The sequence below is a fragment of the Heterocephalus glaber genome, unplaced genomic scaffold (genome assembly GCF_053883595.1).
Source record: "Heterocephalus glaber isolate CG9 unplaced genomic scaffold, H.glaber_assembly_v1.0 deba00000470, whole genome shotgun sequence".
Lineage (NCBI taxonomy): Eukaryota > Metazoa > Chordata > Mammalia > Rodentia > Bathyergidae > Heterocephalus > Heterocephalus glaber.
In genome coordinates this window covers 15,054,229-15,060,650 of record NW_028258145.1, presented here as the reverse complement: position 1 = coordinate 15,060,650, position 6,422 = coordinate 15,054,229, and positions in this window count along the sequence as shown.

Below are 6,422 nucleotides of genomic sequence, written 5' to 3'. Positions count from 1 at the left end.
ATTCCCCTGGCCTCCCTTCACCCCCTCCACCCTTCCCTATTTACAAAGACTTTGTTTACATTTTTTCCTTTTCTCATAATTTTTCCTTTCCCTTCTTTCCTTTCCCCTTCCCCTGCCACTTCCCCTACTTCTAAAACTTGGAAACAGCCCAATTGCCCATCACCTGGAGACTGGATAAAGATATGTGTGTGTGTGTGTGTGTGTGTGTTTTAATAAAATGGTGTAACACTCAGCCATAAAGAATGAGAAACTAGAGACATTTACAGCTAAGTGGATGCACATTGAGGCCATACTCTTAAGTGAAATAACTAGGACACACATGTGTAAATACCAAATAGATTCTCTGGTATGAAAAACTAAAAGTGTAAATAAGGATCAAAATGTATAATTGATATTGTGAAATAGGAAGAAAAGGTCTAAAACACTACCCATTCTTACCTGAAGTCAGACACAGGGACAGAGGTGAGGACTGGAGAGTCACCTGCTGAGGTGCTGTGGGCAGCTAAGAGCTCTAGCTTTCCTAGGCCTGTGATTGCACACAGGTCTGTGGGCCATAGGATCAGGCAGCCATACTTTCAGTGGCAAATGTGCTGTGGATTCTGGAGGAGCATCAAGGAATGTCTGATTTCTAACGTTGTCTTGCCTTATTGTATAAGGTTGGCCTCTGCAACATTGCTGTTGGGAGTTGTACTGTCTGTATCAACACAGTTACTGCTCAGAATTTTCTTTGGCTTCTGAAAAATTGTTCTGGTTTCTGAAGTAAGACAAGATAATTTATCATTTGTATTATCTACTTTGTGTTACATTTTTATATATACATTTTTGACTGTAATATTTGCAGGTCTTTAAAAGTATTGTTGCCTGTATTTAAAAAAAATAGGATTCTGTTTGGAAATCTTCAGTGGCTTCTGCTTCTCTGTATAAATCATAACTCTTGCTGTAACCAATGCTGTTCCTGTGACGTGATCAGTGTCTTTCATTAAATCAAGAGAGGTATTAATGTCTGTAACGGTGGAACTGAGGAGAAGAGGGAGTATAAGTTTCAAAGAATACTTGCTAAACCTTCTACAAAACCTTTTAGCTACCTCGGGAGCCTGGCTTCACTCTCAGCGGTGGGCCGCATCAGAAGGAGCAGTTTGGGCAGTCCAGCCTCACATTTCTGCTTTCCTGAGTGGTTTACATCATGGCTTGTATCACTGTGGGAGGCCTATAGCCACCCTACTGACAGTAATAAGTTGTAACATCACCAGGCTTCAGGCTGCTAATGGTGAGAGTGAAATCTGTCCTAGATCCACTGCAGCTGAACTTCAGTGGGGCCCCAGATTGCAAATTGCTTGTAGCACAGATCAGAAGCTTAGGAGCTTTGCCCAGTTTCTGCTGATACCAACATAAGCTGTTGTAAATACTCTGGCTCTGCAAGTGATGGTGACTGTGTCTCCTAGAGGGGCAGACAGAAAAGATGCAGACGGGGTCATCTGGATGTCACATTCTACACCTGACATAAGAAACATGAATACAAAGATCCACACAATCAATCAGGATTTAAGAAAACTTCTCTGAGGATCCAGGAAGTACTAACAACACTGGGCTGAATAAATACCCAGTGCTGTCCTCCTTACCTGGAAGCCAGAACAGCAGGAGCCCCAGGAGCTGAGTGGGAACCCTCATGTCCATGCTGTGTCCTGACAGGGACTGACTCCTGCACAGGGTGTGAGCAGCCTATGAAGAAGTCCTCAGGACAGTGGGCTGTGCTCTAGGCACAGCAGGAGTAAGCTTGGATGGTCATACCTCAGGGCTGGCTTTTCTCAGAAAAACCTGTTTCCAGGTAGCCCAAGCAGCAGCAGGGCTACCTGTGTTAATTATTGTTTGTCTGCAAAAGCTGTGGTTTCCTCTGGGTACCAGAGAACTGAGTCAGTCTTTTCTACTGTGAGTAGAAAGTTTGTTTTTGCTCTCCGCATGATTCGTGACATACTTTTTTTTTTCACTTGGTTTTCATCTAAGACAACCTCTCAGGGAAACATATCTCCAGAAACTGGAAGAAACTTTAGAATGTCCCTCAGTTGGCTCCTGTGGATATTACTGAAGTCAGAAAACTAATTTATTCTAATTTTCTGAACCCCTTGTGGTTAATTATTGCCATTACTAACCAGAGTCTGATAGATGATAGATAGATAGATAGATAGATAGATGATAGATAGATAGAGTGTTTAAATAAAAAGAAAAGAAAAGATAAAATGTGAAAATAAATATGTCAAAAATATTGTTAGATGCAGAGATTGGCCTAGAATCTTGGAATTTGCCATGGTTAACTTCTGGTCTCCGGGTAAGTGACTGTTGTTCTCTTTTCTCAAGGTACTTTCCCACCAAAGTCAAGGATATTTTTCTTTCCATTTTTGAAATGCCTTAACTACCTGTCCCTCTCCATGGCCACTGCACATTTTTGTGCTAGACATTTCATGAGCTTTTGGGTGATTACTCATGCCACCTGTCTCTTTTAACCCAAGCTCTCTTTTCTCAGAAGCTGAAGTGTTCTTTAGATCAAATATTGTTAAGCATATCTCTCTGTCTCTCTGTCTGTCTTTCTCTCTCTCTCTCTCTTTTTTCAGTCTTGGGGATTGAACTCAAAGTCATTGTATTGAGCTACGTATACCATCGTTTTTAATTTTTTTTTTTGAGTTACGTTCTCACTATGTCACTAAATTACTAAGACTAGGTTCAAACTTGTAATCATCCTGGCTCAACCTCCCCGGAATGCACCACCATGTCTGGCTAATACTTCTTTAAATATACTTCATTCCATAATTCACCATTTTCCTACATCAGATATCTCTTCTATTTCTGAAGTGAAAGCAGTTCTTAATGACTGGGTTTAGGGTACACTTTCCAAACAGTTTCAGAAAGAAAGCAATGTAACAAGTGAAAGGAGAAAACCAGGAGATTTAACAGGGTTCTGGAACCTAACCACTGTGGAAAGGGCTCCCCCACCGTGGGATGGCAGAAGATGACCATTGGCTCTTATGCCAGATTACATGGCAAGGGAGTATAAGATGGGAGACACAATCTGCTCACAAAAGAAGAGTATTGCTTATGGAGAAGAACATGCAGGGCATTCTCATTGTACCAATCTATTCTTCTGAGGTTTAGAAGATGCTGGAACATAGTCAAATTCTACTCTTCCTCTTAATTTCAATTCCATCTATACACCACAAATGGTGGTTCTTAGAGTGGTAGAGTTGGAGATTTGACAGATCTGCTTAGGCACTACAGGTTTGTAGTGATAGGAAGAGATGCAAGAAACTAGGCTCATTTATGGGAGAATGCTAGATTACTTTGTAGTGTAAGAACTGTGTGTTCCTTGTCAAACAGATTTTTATCTCCCTATGCATACAGACTTGTGTAGAGCACAGGCCCAGTTTGAATCTGGGCTTGTAATAATTATGTAGATTGTATCTGTAAGGAGCAGGGATTTCTATAGAGGAGTAGGAGGGTGTGATTGGACACAGACCACATTTTCTGTGAAGGTCAGGCTATGTCACAGCACTTTGCATAGCATAAAATGTAAACATGGTAACATGGTGAAGAATGTCATACCCAGAAAAACCACCAAGTCATATGGGGCATACTGTCCCCAAAAGAAGTGGAAAACATGTTTATTCCATGAGGAGGGATAAAGGAAAGATAGAAAAAGATGCAAAGTACCACATTGGAAAAAAATGGTTAAATTACTACGGAGTTGACAACAGTGAACAAATCAAAGGAAAGTATTATGAAAATTTTTATAGTAACAGTAATTTTTACAGTAATTTGACAGGAACAATAAGAAATATGTAATAAAAACCCTTCTCCATTGTTGATGGGAGTGCAGACTGGTGCAACCACTGTGGAAATCAGTATGGAGATACCTCAAAGAACTAGGACTAGATGTCCCATTTGACCCAGCTATTCCCCTGCTGGGTATCTTCCGAAAAAAATTAAAAGAATCATATCACAGCAATATATGTGAGCCCATGTTTATAGCAGCACAGTTTGTAATAGCTAAAGCTTGGAAAAAGCCCAAGTGCCCATCAACTGGTAACTGGATATAGAAGATGTATTTTTTTTATAAAATGGAGCTCTAGTCAGCCATAAAGAATGACAAACTGGAGACATTTATAGCTAAATGAATGGATATTGAAGACATACTCTTAAGTGAAATAGATAGGCCACACATGTGTAAATACCAAATAGTTTCTCTGGTGTGAGAAACTGAAAGTGTAAATAAGGATTAAAATAATTAAAATGAATAATTGATAATTTGAAATAGGAAGGAAGGGTCCAAAAGGGTAGAGGAAGTGGGAGGGGAAGGGGAAAGGAAAGAAATGAAAGAAAAAATTATGAGAAAAGGAAAAATATGTAAACAAAGTCTTTGTAAATAGGGAAGGGTGGAGAGGGTGAAGGGAGGACAGGGAATGGGGAAAAAATAAGAAACAAGATACATAATGTACAGGTTACCCAATGATAAATGTAAGTGTATTGTATACCTAAAATGTACCAATAAAAGAATTTAAGGAAAAAAAGAAATATGCAATAAAGACATTGCTAGGTGACAAAATTCAATTTTATATTTTCTTTAGTGGTGGGTGGTAGTAATCTTGTCAAAATTACTTAAAATTTCATGAGAATTATAAAGGGTAAAATCTTCCAAAAGTGTTATATGAAATTATAAAAATTTCCCATTACAAAGCTTATCAGGTTATTAGAGATAAAGGCCAAAGGCCAGTGACTGACATGAATAATATGCAAAAATTTAAAAAATAGAAAATTTAATCCACTTTTATATCTATAGATTAAGTGAGCAAACATGGTTAAATATATTATAGTTCTTGTGCTTAGTACTCAGGATAAATTGCTATATAAAAAATGATACAAATGCAGTGAATGTTTAAATTTTATAAAAATTATTACAGTAAAACACATATTTCCAAGGATGATAGTATAAGCATGTTTGAAATGAGCATGAGTAATTTTGAGAGGAATAAATGGCAACATGCCTTTACCTATAATAAATAGTTTTATTTAAATAGTCATCATATTCACCCTCACTATTCAAATGTTTAAGGCAATTTCTGCCAAACATAAAAATTACAGTGCATTCTTTTCTACCTTATTCAATGGATCTGTCATTGTGTAATATCTGGTCCTTCCACAAACTCAAAATTGCATTGACAATTAATCATTTTGAAGGATTTCAGGACACGAAGGCAACCAAGACAGTGAAACTGAAGACACTCACAAAAGGTAACTTCCAGAACTGTTTCAGAAAGAGGCAAGAAGGATGGGATCAGTATGTCTGCAGAAGAGGGAGTATTTTGAAGGGAATAACATCACTGTGCCTTTCACTGTAATATATTTTTATTAATTAAACATTCATTTTATATATTGATTACACTTTAAAATTTCTAAGTGATGGTTTTAAAATGGAAAATATAACAGTCTCTTTCCTTAACTTATAAAGAATACTTTGTCCCATTTAAATATTTTTCATTTTGCTATGCAGAAGCTTTTTTTATTTGATATGACTGCATTTGTTGAGTTTTTCCAAACCATTTCTTAGAGGACAAATATATAGAATATATGAAGAAATTTTTAAAAATAGATCCTCCAAAATAAAAGACCCAATCAAAAATGGGCAAGCTAAATGAATAAACTCTACTCAGAAGTACACATGGCCAATAGATATATAAAAAGCATGGAACATTTCTGACCATTAGAGAAATTCTAATTGAAACAAAATTGAGATTCCATCTCACTCCAGAAAGAATGGCCATCATCAAAAAATTAAATAATAATGAATGTTGATTATACCATGGGGGGAAAATCAGCCCTTTTACATTGTTGGTGGGAAGGTAATATAGTACAACCATTGTGGAATTCAGTATGGAGATTGCTTAGAGAAGTAAAAACTAGAAATTCCATTTGACTGAATTATTCCACTTCTAGGTATTTTCCTGAAAGAGTTAAAATCATCATTTTAATACATTCATACCCATGTTTATGGCAGCACAATTTATAATAGTGAAATATTGAAAAAGGCCTATATGTCCATCAACAGATGCATGGATAAAGAAAATGTGATATTGATACACAATAAAGTACTATATGCCATAAACAAATTATTGTAGGAAATTGGATGCACCTCAAGAGCATGTTAAGTAAACTAAATCAGACACACAATCTTAAATATCACATGGTTTAGCATAAGACTTAATGAAATTTCATGCTGAAGCTAGATCATCTTGTAGATTTAGAAGGATTTTCAAGTGTAGCCCAAGTCCACTGCAAGAGTGATAAAACCCTGAGAGTTGTGAAACAGTGACAACACTGTAGTCAGCTGTCAGTATGACATCATCACTGACATTTTAGAAGCATCTTTGCCAGAATTT